The sequence below is a fragment of the Myiozetetes cayanensis genome, unplaced genomic scaffold (assembly GCF_022539395.1).
Source record: "Myiozetetes cayanensis isolate MyiCay16 unplaced genomic scaffold, myiCay2020 scf7, whole genome shotgun sequence".
NCBI classification, from domain to species: domain Eukaryota; kingdom Metazoa; phylum Chordata; class Aves; order Passeriformes; family Tyrannidae; genus Myiozetetes; species Myiozetetes cayanensis.
Window position 1 is genome coordinate 36,301,630 of NW_026087964.1, and position 13,446 is coordinate 36,315,075.

The 13,446-nt window shown below is 38.3% G+C and overlaps 2 long non-coding RNA genes across 10 annotated transcripts in view; one reads left to right on the forward strand and one right to left on the reverse strand.

Moving 5' to 3' along the window:
- The window catches only part of LOC126651898 (uncharacterized), a 90,695-nt gene extending 82,404 nt beyond the window's left edge, over positions 1-8,291 (forward strand). Inside the window, exon 4 of the long non-coding RNA XR_007631822.1 lies at positions 7,774-8,291. This is a non-coding gene — a long non-coding RNA (uncharacterized LOC126651898). The remainder of the gene's footprint in view (positions 1-7,773) is intronic.
- Positions 1-13,446, reverse strand: part of LOC126651894 (uncharacterized) — a 101,711-nt gene that overhangs the window by 59,179 nt on the left and 29,086 nt on the right. For 8 of the 9 annotated variants that reach the window (XR_007631812.1, XR_007631814.1, XR_007631815.1 and 5 more), the window contains 3 exons: positions 6,668-6,829; positions 1,615-3,167; positions 533-624 (listed from right to left, as the gene is read on the reverse strand). This is a non-coding gene — a long non-coding RNA (uncharacterized LOC126651894). The remainder of the gene's footprint in view (positions 1-532; positions 625-1,614; positions 3,168-6,667; positions 6,830-13,446) is intronic. The other variant, XR_007631816.1, reaches the window with a different exon arrangement.

Below are 13,446 nucleotides of genomic sequence, written 5' to 3' on the forward strand. Positions count from 1 at the left end.
CATTGCTAACAAATTATCGTGGTATTTCAAGCAAAAGACAGAAAGTTTGACAAATCATTACCTCTTGAGGATCTGTGAAACAGCTATAAATTCACTGGCTTACTCATCTGTAGCTCAGTTCCTACTTGTCTGTAACTATTATGCTACTAAAGATCAGACACCTATTAAACCATAGTGCCAGGTTCTAGCCTACGATTCTGACAGGGTTTGTGCCACCTGTATTCTTACAGTTTCACAGGGAACCAAGAGCCACATGAACTGAAACAGCCACTTACACTGAATTATTTTTGGTTATTACAGTGTTTAAATATGGAGAGGCAAGAGTGTTTCTAGAGATGGAAATCTCTATCTGTATACAGTTGAATCACAGGATTTTTGTAACTCAGAACATCACAATATGAAGATGGGAAACAGTTTTCTTGCCAATTATCAACAACATCTGCAGAAATTAAAGTGTCTGACACAATTTCTGATAGTGTGAAATATAGCTTTTTTAAAAAATATATCATTTTTTTAAAAAGCTATATTTTACCTTAAAGATATGAGATATTCCATGTATATTCTCTAGCACTTTGCATTTACAAGCTAGGGGTATGGCTTCCAGGCAGGGGTGATTCACAGACTCTGCAAAACAAGAAGAGGAATAAATATCTGAGAATGAGATTCTATATGGTTACATGAGTAGGATCACATATAAGCCAGATTATACACATTCAAGAAATGACTGTGCATCAAATGCCACATCTTTTTACAATGTGAAGATCACAAATTTGGGTCTGTCTCATGGAAGCATAAGACAGTGACTCTGCCTGTAATCAGTGGTCACAATAATTACTTTAGCAATAGAGTTGATACCAACTTTAAAGTGCTGGTAACATTTCACTTTTTACAAGTAGGATGTGAATATAACAGTTAACATGAACATGCCCTCATTTTTGGACAACCTTTGAACTCAGAGGATAGAAAAGATAGACAAGGCAAAAGGAGCTGGTACTTTTGAAAAGTGTGAGAATCACTTTGGTTGATTTTTCACTATCTGTATTTAGCAGAAATATTCTTCCAAAAACCTACTTCACATTGAATATTGTCAGTGACACCTAGAAAAAAAAATGTCATTCAACAGAGTACAAAAGTCTCCAATAATAAAGCCATTTAAACCAGTAGGATGATTACAGTGAGGGCCATTTTTCTTGACGCAAAGTTGAACATGACATGCCGAAGTGTCATACTGTTTTGTTTAAAGGGCATTAGTGTGATTTGTACAGTGAAATCTAAATAAATTCCTTTTGTATTAATTTTTAGTCAGATGGTATCTGTGACCTCAAGGAATAAAGGATGTATGTCTATGGAGAACTGCTTTAGTAAAAGCTTTACTCACAGCCAGTGAGCTTTTATGATTCTTTTCTAGTTATGTGCTTCTCTTTTCTCCGCCCAGAAAAAATGATCTTTCCCCAGATTAGACTTCATGCATACTTTTAGAGGTGAAATAAAGAGAAGAAATGAAGAGGTCTACAGATTCTGGCAAAATAAAACCCTAAAGGGCTTTCAATAACTAAACACCTTTCTTGGAACAGTGCTAAACAGGTCTCAGAACTGAACATGAGGTAAGCATACCATCTTTAGGAAGTCTTCACTTGAATTCTCTTTAGCTTCCACAGAACACAAGACAAAAATCTCAGGTGATCTCCATGCCTTTTCTTTACAAGAGGGAAGAGTGCCAGTGGTTTACTGTATTCTCTCCTGTTAAGTCTTTAAGGAAATTCAGGGATTAAAAAATCCAGAGATTAATGGAAAATATATACACAGCTGGAAATTTCTCTTAAGCCGTAAGTCACATCCCAGTGATAGAGGCCTAAAGATGTTGAGGTGACATCAACCATATAAAGCTGAAAAATTCTTATTCTGAAGACCTCTATAAGTTGCAGGGCAACTATGAAGGGGTCAGCTCACCTTAAGCAGCATTCAGTTCAGCTCCATTGTTCCCTGGAAGCCTACACCTGTAACTTTCCATGCATCCAGGACTGACCCAGTGTGCTACCTTAGCTCCATGATAATTTTCCAGCTAGGGCTGATAGGACCTTGGCATCATGTTCTCTGAATTACCTTGGCATTTAGTAGAATTGTAATTTTTAGTTTTTAGATTTCTGCTCTTTACATACCAGGTAGGTTACTGGCTTCATGGGCAGAAAATTTAGAATCAATTAATTGCTGGAAGGAGTTGGTTGGGTTGATTGGGCATCACTCAGCAAAGGTGTCAGGGTGTGAGATACACATTAGGCTAATCCAATTTGACAGGGTGGAAGGTTTTGGAATGGAAGTTTACATTTCTTCTCCCTCTCTCTCTGTCTCCCTCTCCCAGTCTGCAATGTACATATGGTTCTTGGTTTTTTCCAAAGAGCTTTTTTCTAGCTGTACCTACTAGATATCACCCTTAAAAAAAATATACTCAAATGCTCCTTGAGTAAAATATTCACAGCACAACACATATATTGAGATAAATAAACAACTTCTTGTCACATCTCCTACTGATTTGAACTGACCTTCATAGAAGCAGAATAGTTTGGGTTGGAAGTGACCTTTAAAGGTCACCTAGTCCATATTTTGAAGATGTCCCCAATAAGCAGGGACATCTTCAAAAAGATCAGGTTGCTCAGAGTCCCATCTAGCCTGACCTGGAATGTTTCCAGGGATAGGTCATCTACCACCTCTCTGGGCAACCATAATGTCTTTTCTCAACCACTGTTGTTGATGTTGCTGTGTGTGTTGTACTAGTACAACTGTTTGGTGGATTTTGCTATAAAATGAAATTCAAATTACTCCTGTTAAAAAAAAAAAAAAAAGTCCAAAGGGGTTGTTTACAAAGATGAGGCATCTACAACCTCTCTTGACAACCTGTTTCTGTGTTTCACCACCCTCATGGTAAAAAATTTCTTCCTCTTATCTAACCTGAACCTACCATCTTTCAGTTTAAAACAAATATCCCTTGTCCTATTGCTACAGGCATAACTAAAAGGTCTGTCCCCATCTTTTTGTAAATCCCCTCAAAGTACTGAAAGATCACAAAAAGGTTTCCTTGGAGCCTTCTCTTCTCCAAGCTGAACAACTTCAGCTCTCCCAGCCTTTGCTCATAGAAGAGACGTTTCATTCCTCTCATAAGTGGTTTGAAACTGCAACAACACACAGAGTATAAATGATGAATCCAACACTGTGACTGCAAAAAATAACTGAAAATATTGCTATCTAAATGAATTCTGTGCTTTAGTAAAACTACAGATATTCTGCTATATCATCTATGCAGTTATGAATAATATAAATACAAAGGATGATCCAGTGTTAACAGTTCTTCCTGATAGTCTCATATGAAGCCTGCAACCTGAGGTTCATTTATAGAGGAGTACACTTTGGAATTGAAGAGTGACTTGGAAATGTTATGAGAAACTTCCTCTGCTTAAAAAAAGGCATAAAGCAGGCAGACTGCAGAGCACTGAAGTCATCAGTCAAAAAGCATGAGATTGCTGCCCCATTATTGGTGCTTTCTGAGCTTTCAGTCTTAAATACATATACGGAGAACCCAAAGTACTCTGGCTTATTTCAGACTAAAAAGGACCAGCCATTCACAGTGAGAACATTTCATCCTTTCAGCAGATATTCAAAACTGTTGGACTATTTACATATAACAGATGTGGCTCTATCCATCACCTTTTTAACTTTCTTTTTTGTTTGAATGATATTTAACACAGCAAATATGTTATAGGAAAATTTGTCTGAGTGCCTGGTTTCCTATTGGAAGTAATAGTGGTGATAGAAAGCATAATTATTTGGGCCATGGCAAAGCTTTTTTCTTTTTTCCTTTGAGCATGAAGCATGAAATGTAGCTAGAAGTGGGATGTTATCTTGTGGTCCCCCACATAATTTCCTTTCTGTACTGAGGCATTAGAGAGAAGTTGTGGGCAGACTGGTGTCCATGCCATTAGTTGTCAACACCCATTATAGTGCTCATACACACAGAAATCATGAAAGCGCAAGTGCTAAACAGACCAGGATTTAGAGAGGCAAAAATGTGGTGATAATTACTTGTATCTTTGTACCAGACTTCTGTTGTACTGCCTTGCATATAACTACCATTACATGTAAGTAGTCTTTCTGATAATATTTTACATCAACACTGGAGTTTTCAGTGTGAAATTTTTAAAAATGGTTTTTATTTAAAAAAATCTTTGCCTAGGCAGGTTACATGGATGGTTGGGAAATATTATTGCATTGCTCTATGATCACACTATCTATTTTAAATGAATGGCATCTATTTTAAGTATGTATTCTTCATTTCATAAGCTCAAATTAATTGTACATTTAAGTTCTGTAAAGTCAAAGCTATTTGAATACAGTTTGTTAGATTAATGTAAACACTGTCTTTCACAGAAAGAAAAATTGTCCAATTTGATAGTGGATAATATGATTTATGTTTATAAAATTCTCAATTAAACACGTAGTTATGCCGACATACTGCAATTTCTTCATATGATGACAATTCGTTCCAGAGAAAAACTAATTGGAGGAAGATTGAAATTAATTATTTGTAGCATGTCATATTTTTTCTTAATAATTTCTCCTAATAAAGAGATTAACTTTTGAAACCTACTCCAAAATATGGGATATTATGTAAACTATCATGTATTAAGAAAAAGGAATCTCAAATTGTACTCCATTTGGTACAAAAATCTAAACATGATGCATTTCAGCACTAATGTTGCTCTGTTGCAGTTTGCTTCATTTGGGTCAGTTAGTTCAAAGGTTTGATACACAGGTATTCATGGGTACTTGAGAGTCATCTGAATATGTTCCATGTTGCAAGCTATTAAAAAATTCCTTTTTCATCCCTAGCTGCCGTACAGCACAGAAAACATTAAAAATGTAGCATTTTACTCTAACAATGAAGATAGCTTAGAAATCTCCTGCCTTCCATATTCTGCTTTTTGACACAGAATCATAGAATCACAGAATGGTTTGGATTGGAACGGACTTTTAAAGGCAATCTAGTCCAACCCCCCTGCAATGATTAGGGACACCATCAACTAGATTGGGTTGTTCAAAGCCAGGTCCAACCTGATCTGGAATGCTTTCAGGGACAGAACATCTACCACAGAACATCTACCACTCTGAGCAATCTGCTCCATCACTGCTTCTCTCAACTACTGTTGTTCATTATATTGATGTGTATGCTGTATTAATACAACTGTTCAGGGATGGTGCTATAAAGTGTAATTCAAATGATCCCTGCTTAAAAATAATAACAGCAAATCCAAAGACATTTTTTTAGATCAGCTGAGTGCTCTGATTTGCAGTGCCCCAAAATAATATAGTTTTGTGAGAACGACATAGGGAGAAGGGTGAAGGTCTGACTATAGCTGAGAACAAGGAGGATGCAAGAAAGTAAAGGACAGTATTTCTTGGGGTATCTCATTCCTGGACAAAATTTATCCAACACTTATATACTCAGTTTCCTCACTGAACATACTGTCAGGCAAGTTTGTGGTGATGGAGGACTCTTTCTCTCTCTCTTTGTCACTACCTGATAAGTTTTAGATGCTTTTTCTTCCTGTACGCTGGGAAACCCTGATCTTTTAACTTGAGAAGAATGCCTGAGAGCCCTCAAAGTAATTTCTGGGCCAGACTGCTGTGCCTGCCTTCAGTTATGTCAGACACTTAAATGTGACATATGTGTCTTTGGCCTCTCATTTCGTGGTAGCCTTAGTCCTACTTCACAATAAGCAATTAGTTTTGCTTAAAAAGGTATTGTAGGTGAATACATGCATATAAATATGTCTCATTTTGACCCTCTTTTAGAACTTAATGATTTGGTCATTCTCTGGGGTTGCCCAATTGCTCCAAGGCTATAGAGTTAACAGAACATTTTTGATGCTAACCCAAAATAGAAGCATGACTAAGAAGGTGTTGTACAGCAGCAGTACTGTGATAACCCTGTTGGCTACTCAGTCTTGCAGATAGATAGTTGCCTTGTTAATTTGTATTTAACTGCACACTCTACCTATATTTTTCCATTACATTATCTCTATGTCATCTGCTGCTGTATTTCTTGTTCCTTGTTGAGTCTTCTTGCCTGAAATGGATGAAAAATCACCAGTCGTAAGGAATTTATTCCAATATTTACTACTGTCTAACTAGGAGGAATAAGCAGGAGAGATTTGGGAGAAATTGGTTTGGATTTGCTTGTGTCATTTCTGCTGTCTTAAATCTCTAGCCAAATCCTGCCATTCTCACTTCAGTTCCCATGAGTGAAATTTACAACTTTCAGGTTTATTTCTTACTGTTGTTCTACACAGAATCACAATAACAATTATTTAGTTCATTTGATAAAAGCAATACAAAAGCAGTGTGTTCCCAGTAATATGTCGTTGTTCAGTGTTCTTTCAGAAGTGATGACTAATAACCATAAATCAAAGTAGATAAGAATAAGGGAAATGGCTGTCAAATCTGTTTTCTGAAAATAGATCTCCCTAAGTATAGTTAGGAATGATTTAGAAAAAAATGAACATTGGATTTTCTTTTGTACCCTCAATCTTAAAATGGAATATTGTTAAGGTGATTATCCTGCCACAATTAGCACCTTTCAAAAAGTAATGTCTTTCATTAAAAAAAATACACTTACATAATTGGAACACCTGCCAGAAGTAGGAAGTCTTTTTTCTTGCAGAGGTGAAGCAGGTGTTTACTCACTCTTCCTATTTTTTATTGATATTATTTTTATGTTGGTTTACTTTCCTTCTAAAGTGCCATTTCATTCTCTGAACCCATAATGTGCTCTCCAAACCTGTAGATGAAAGAAAACAGAATTTTACTTAAATAAACAAGAAAAAGCACTACTGCACTTTTTCAACACATACATTAAGAAAATTTTTTAAAAAAGAACTTTCCTACCTAACATATATGCCCGAATCTCAGAAACTTGGAAACCAGATGATCCTATTCTTTACCTCAATGATTTTTGAAGAATGTCATTTATTTATTATGAGACATTTGCTGGCAAAAGTGGGGAGGAATAGTAGCATTAGTTGTGAATTTCCTACTACTTGACAATTAAATTATACCATTTGGACATTGCTCAAAATCTCTTGACATAGCTACAGCAGGTCCCATCCACTGACATTAGAGAGCTGGCAATTCAATGACAGCAGAAAAAGGGGTCTAAAATGTTTGATTGCAGTGATGTGTAGCTGCTTCAGTAATTACAATGTCACAGCAAGGTTATGAGACTTTTCCATTTTTAACAATCTTAATGGGTTTAGGTCCTGAAGTCCTTATTAAATTACAGACAATTGGATTTGTCAGTTTTAGGCTTAGCCTATATATCTGAGATGGAGAAATAAATGGTAATGTGATCTATCTTGGGAGTTAAATTGGATGCTGCTAGTAGTATCAGTACTAATAAAGCCAGTTGTGTAACACATAAGTATGTTCTCTGTGCAGAGTTTTTAAGTGTAATACTGTCACTGGCTGAAAGTTTCTGAAGCAGTGAAACTGCTTAGTTGTCATTTCTCCATAATGACAAATTGTGAATAAGTGCCTAATTAAAATTTACATGAAGAATTTGAAAAATAATTTCATAAGAAGGATAAAAAATTGGTCTAAGTTTAAGGAACATATAAAAATAATTAATTTTACACTTTTTACAGTGTTTTCCAAAACCTGAACATCTCTGAAATTTTATAAGCTGTCATGGGATATTTGTGTCTTGCCTTTTATATACATGTACAGCTGCGTTGGGCAGGGCACGTCTCCAGGATGCAGGACTATCGCCTCCCTAAGATCGTGCTCTATGGGGAACTTGCCACTGGCTGCCGCAAGAGAGGAGCCCGAAGAGAAGATACAAGGACTGCCTGAAACAATCCCTCAGCCTTGGCCATATTGATCACCACCATTGGTCTACCCTGGCCTCCAATCGGGAGGCCTGGAGACACACCATCTATAACGCTGCTGCTGCTTTTGAGAACACACGCAGGATCACTCTCGAGGAGAAAAGACAACGCAGAAAGAATTGCGTCTCGTCTGTATCACCTGGGGAGTCTTTCTGCTGTGCCTTCTGCAACCGGACTTGTCTATCTCGCATTGGCCTTTTTAGCCATCAGCGCGCTTGTAGCAAGCGTGGGTAGAGCCCTCCTTAAATCTTCATTCGCGAAGCCTATTCATGAGTGATGAGACACTGCCCAAATAACCAAGTAATCTTGAGTTTGCTGCTTTAAGGAAAACTGCCTACAGAAAAGTAATAGCAGGAGTAAAACCCAGAAATTACTCTTTTTATGATGCTTATTTCAGATAGGCATTTTTGTATCTTTGCAGGTTCTGGGGTCCATCAGTGCTGGCCACTTTTCAAACATCACCTCCTAAAGGCAATTAGGAGGTGCTCCACAGTAGCAGGCAATTCCTAAATGCTGGAAGTCAAGCAGTGAGGCAGAAGGTCAGCTTTGCTGATCAGGGATCTTCTCTTGGAGGCAAGGAAGAAAACCAAAAGGTGTATGCCCAGTGGAAGCAAGGTGAAGTGACATGGGAAGAATACAGAGATGCTGCTTGCTGCTGTAGGGAGAAAATTCATGTGGCCAAAGCTCAGCTGGAGTTGAAGCTGGACAGAAATGTGGGGGACAATAAAAAGAGTATTTTCAAATATATTAATGGTAATAGGCAGTATAGAAATATTCATCAGCCTATCACAGGATGAGGATGGCCACCTCACAAACAGGGACAGAGACAAGGCAGAGGTGTTTAATGCTTTCTTTGCCTTTGTCTTCAACAAGGGTGACGGACAAAGGGAATCTCAGTGCCCTGAGCTGGAGGACTGTGACTGCAAGAATAATCAACTTTCAATTGACCTGAACTTGGGTGAGATCTGTTGCTCCAGCTGGATCCCTAGAAATCTATGGGACCTGATGGGATTCATCCCAGAATCCTCAAAGAGCTGGCTGATGTTATCGCAAAGCCTCTCTCAATTTTTGAGTTGTCTTGGGAATCTGGAGGGGTCCCAGCTGACTGGAAGCTGACAAATGTTGTACTAATTTTCAAGAAGGGAAAGAAGGATGACTCCGGAACCTACAGGCCTGTCAGTCTCACTTCAGTGCCTGGTAAATTATAAAGAAGATTATTCTGGGAGGTACTGAAAAACACCTGAAAGGCACAACCAGCATGGTTTCATGAAAGGGTAGTCCTGCTTATCAAACCTCATTCCCTTTTATGATAAGGTAACCCACCTAGCTGACCAAGGGAAGCCAGATGATGTAATCCTTTTGGATTTCAGTAAAGCTTTTGATACTGTCTCTCACAGGATCCTTCTGGACAAACTGTCCATCACACAGCTGGATAAACACATCATGGGTTGAGCACAGAGGGTAATAGTGAATGGGGTAACATCAGACTGGTGACCTGTCACTAGTGGGGTCCCACAGGGCTCCATCTTAGGCCATGTGCTCTTCAACATCTTCATAAATGACTTGGATGCAGGACTGCAAGGGATACTAAGCAAGTTTGCAGATGACACAAAACTTGGAGAAGCTGTTGACTCCCTCGAAGGCAGGGGGGCCCTGCAAAGAGGCCTTGACCAATTATGGGACTGGGTAATCACCAACCATATGAAGTTCAACACGGCAAAGTGCTGGATTCTGCACCTAGGATGGGCAACCCCAGATGTACATACAGACTGGAGAGTGAGATGCTGGAAAGCAGTACCATGGAAAGATGGAAAGCAATACCTGAGGATCCTGGTTGATGGCAAGTTGAATATGAGTCAGCAGTGCCCTGGCAGCCACGAGGGCCAACCGTGTCCTGGGGGGCATCAGGCAAAGCATCGCCAGCTGGTTGAGGGACGGGATTGTCCCACTCTGCTCTGCACTGGGGAAGCCTCACCTTGAATATTGTGTGCAGTTTTGGGCAGCACAATATAAGAAAGATATCAAGCTATTAGAGAATGTCCAAAGGAGGGCAACAAAGACGGTGAAGGGCCTTGAGGAGGAGCCGTGTGAGGAGTGGCTGAGGTCACTTGGTTTGTTTATCCTGGAGGAGACTGAGGGGAGGCCTCATCACAGTCTACAACTTCCTCGTGAGGGGAAAAACGGGCAGGCACTGATCTCAGAGGAGGTTCAGGTTGGATATTAAAAAAAGGTTCTTCACCCAGAGGGTGGTTGGGCACTGGAACAGGTTCCCCAGGGAAGTGGTCACAGCACCAAGCCTGGCAGAGTTCAAGAAGCGTTTGGAGAGGGGTCTCAGGCACATGATGTGGCTCTTGGGGATGATCCTGTGCACAGCTAAAGGTGTAGGTTGTAGGTTCCTTCCAACTCAGCATATTCTGTGATTTGCACTGTTTTAACAAAAAAAAGGAAAAAGAAAAAAAAGCACAAACCCTGGTGCTTGCTCTTGTAAATCTATATTGTCTTTTAACTGTCAAGTATCAGAATTGTTGAACTTAATACTACCTGCATATAATACATTTCATTAAAAAGGAAAATGTAGAAGGCAATAATTCTGGGGTCAAGGTGGATTGAGCTATTCAATTTTTTGAACTTTTACTTCACATTTCTTACTCTGAATATATAAAATTGGTTAAATAAAAAAGCAGTTCTTACTCTGAGACTAATTTAGGACATAGAGAAATTACTTCCAAATGCACAAGTAATTCCTACTGTGATTATTACCCATAATCATGAACAACTTGCAAATCCTTTAAAATGTCCATTAACAAAATGTGCTTTCAAAATAGTGTTCTGAGAAATGACTGTACACTCTTATTTTTTGCAGAACTAGCTGCTGGTAATTTCTCCAGGTATACTTTAATTTTTAGAATTTATGATTTTTTCCATTGTTGTGTATTTTCATACAGCTGTGTTTTTTATTTATTTTTTTTTGTACTTTCCTTGTCTGTACAGAGACTAGCAGAACTAAACTATGGTGTAGTAAAAATACAATAACTAGAATGATAAAAGGCAAGGCAGTTTCTTATTGCAACTATGCTTTTAATGTCTAGTTAAAGTACTGTCAGACCATTAGTGAAGCTAGAGTGTGTCTTTGCCACCCCACTGAAGTAAATCTCTCTACATGAGATTTCCACTCAGTAAGGTACATCTGGAGAAGAAAAAAAATCCCATCCTTATTCTGCTTTAGGAAAAGACTGTCATCATAAGAGTACAGAATTGAACTACAAACTACCATGTTTTTTAGGTTCCTTTTTCCCTCCTTTGAAACCTATCCACCTACCTAGAGAATTCCTTTTAAGAAAAAAACATATTATAGGTAAAATAACCTATCTGCACAGTGACTTTGAGATTTTTTAAGATGAAAGTATACGCTCGTATCTTTTCTTTAGGATTATTTTTGTTCAGCTGTGTGAACAAACAAATAAAGCTATAAAAGTGAGAAGTAGGTGTTAGAGTCACCAGTGGAACTCGGGCATGGCACTATTGGCCACTGTCATATCAAACCATGGGCATAGAAATGTCCACGAGCAATACACCAACCACTTTTTGGCATTTGACCTCCTCATAGTGTAGAAAAAATGAAGGGATTCACAGGAGCCAATGTGCTGAAGGTAAAGATACCCCGAAGGAAGAGCTGATGAAGAGGGATTCTGCCTGACCTCTCTATGCCTGGAGAACTTAGATGTCTAATGTTGACACTAGACATAGATGCTTATTTTAATTTGGGTTTTACAAGCCTTAACTTCTCCTAAATTAGAACCATAAATCTTACAGTGACAACTTTATTTCTAGCACTTACCTTTTCTGCACTACTTCATAAGTCTTTCCTGTAGCAAAATCTTTCTTACACTGGTTCTTGGAACAAAATTTCTACCTCAGCAATGATCTTACAGACTTCCTAAAGAAAAGAAACTTGGAAAATGCAAAACTCTAGCATTATTTTTTCCCTGCAGGAATCATATAAATTGTACATGCTGTTATTGCAAACTATGGCTTTTCAACAGGTATCTTAAAATTACTTTAATTGTAAACCCAAACATTATTTTTATTTTCATAATCCTTATAGCTTGTTGCATGACACCAAGATTCTGATTCTGTAGAAGAGGAATACGTGAGAAAGATCAAATGCAGAATTTTTGCTTTCACATCGTTTTCAGTCTAGATTTCAGAACATTTACTATTCTTAGGTTAAAAAATTATATAAATTATAAAATTATGTATATTGTAAAAATGTAAAATTATATATAAAAATTATATTTGCACATTTGTCTAAGCATTACATAGCTAGCTATCTCTGATTATCACTCTACTTTTTGTTAGGTTATACTTAGTTAAATGCCTTGTTAGTTTAGGGAATTATGGGGGGTTTTCTTTACTAATGAATGACTTACGATTTAGTTTAATTCCCATACACCATCATACTACATCAACACCTGACTCTAATAGGTTTCACGCACCTATGTAGAATATTTGGCTTTAAAAGCTGCATAGTAAAGAAAGGCTGCATTTACATTACTTGGCATTATTGATAGGTAGCTAGAAACAAGCATTAACCCAGTGCCCAAGCACCCTATTTTCAAAAAATTTGCAATATAGACTGCAGAATTGTTTTACTGAAAAGACATTTTGATAATTGACCATTTAAAACTTTGTAGATACTAAAGCCATAATCATTATGATAAAAGAACAAGCAGTTGTTATTTGGTTAATGAATTAAACACTGAAAGTCCTAAAGGTCCCTGACAGCTTGGCAAATACTCACTCACTAGTATCTGGTTGTGTCAATGGCTCTGTCTATGTAAAATTGACTAACTGGAGATATAACAAAAGCTGGATATGTCAAAATCATAGAATCATAGAATATGCTGAGTTGGAAGGCACCATCAGGATCATCAAGTCCAACTCCTGGCACTTTTCAGGACACCCCAAGAATCACACTATGTGCCTGACACCATTGTTCAAACGCTTCTTGAACTCTGTCAGGCTTGGTGCTCTGACCACTTCCCTGGGGAGCCTGTTTCAGAGCTCAACCACTCTGTGGGTGAAAAATTTTTCCAAATATGTAGACTTAAACCTCTCCTGACACAGCTTCATGCTATTCCCTTGAGTCCTGTCACTGGTCACAAGAGCGAAGATATTGGTACTTGCTCCTCCTCTTCTCCTCATGAGGATGTTGAAGACTACAATGAGGTCTCCCATCAGTTTCCTCTTCTCCAGGCTGAACAAACCAAGTGACAGCTGCTGCTCTTAAAGCTTCCCCTCAAGACTCTTCAGCATCCTCATGACCCTCCTTTGGATGCTCACAAATAGCTTAATGTCTTTTTTATATTGTGGTTCCCCAAAGTGCACACAGTATTCAAGGTGAGGCTGCCCCAGTGCAAAGCAGAGTGGGACAATCTCCTCCCTCAACCCCTAAGTCCCTTTCTGGGCACTGCTTTCCAGCCTTTCGTTCCCTAGTCTATACACAGAACTG